Below are 758 nucleotides of genomic sequence, written 5' to 3' on the forward strand. Positions count from 1 at the left end.
TATTCATATATTGAGCTTGCTCCACACTCTCAAATCCATCAGCAGAATTTACGGCAGTCGCCAGTGATGTTGTCTCAGTAGAAACTTGATTCCCTTTTGTCAATGCAGCCAACTGTGTAGAAATAGTAGTCATCTGAGCAGTCAAAGCAGTGAACGCATCAACCTCATGAATTCCAGCAGGCTTACTTATCGCAGATCTCTCACTCGGCCACTGATAACTATTAATCGTCATTTGCTCAAGCATCTCATAAGCCTCCGCAGGAAATTTAGAAAATATCGAACCTCCAGTAGCAGCATCCACAGAAATACGAGTTGGCCCATTCAAACCATTGTAGAATAATTCAATTTGTTCCCAATATGGAAAATTATGGTTCGGACACTTCCTAAGCAGTTCCTTGTACCGCTCCCAAGCTTCATACAGTAGCTCATGATCTTGCTGTTTGAAAGTAGTGATCTCTATTTTCAGTTGGGAAAACTTGGCAGGCGGAAAATATTTACCCAAAAATTTTGAAGTCATGTCATCTCATGTAGTGATACTCCCAAGAGGTAGTGACTGCAACCAACTACGAGCATTGTCCCTAAGAGAGAACGGGAACAATCGTAGTCTGATGGTGTCCTCAGTAACACCATGAATTTTCATCGTGTCAGCAATCTCCAAAAAAGTACGCAGATGCAAATTCGGATCTTCAGTAGCTGCACCCCTAAACTGATTTTGCTGCACCATATTAATCAAAACTGGAAACTCAAAGTTATTTTCC

At 41.4% G+C, this 758-nt stretch overlaps 1 non-coding gene across 1 annotated transcript; it reads left to right on the top strand.

The window, feature by feature from the left end:
- The first annotated feature begins 362 nt into the window (after positions 1-362).
- LOC140869956 (small nucleolar RNA R71) lies at positions 363-469 on the top strand. Its single transcript, XR_012146943.1, has one exon. It is a non-coding gene; the product is annotated as a small nucleolar RNA R71 (small nucleolar RNA).
- The last annotated feature ends 289 nt before the right edge of the window (positions 470-758 follow it).

The sequence above is a fragment of the Henckelia pumila genome, chromosome 4 (genome assembly GCF_033568475.1).
Source record: "Henckelia pumila isolate YLH828 chromosome 4, ASM3356847v2, whole genome shotgun sequence".
Lineage (NCBI taxonomy): Eukaryota > Viridiplantae > Streptophyta > Magnoliopsida > Lamiales > Gesneriaceae > Henckelia > Henckelia pumila.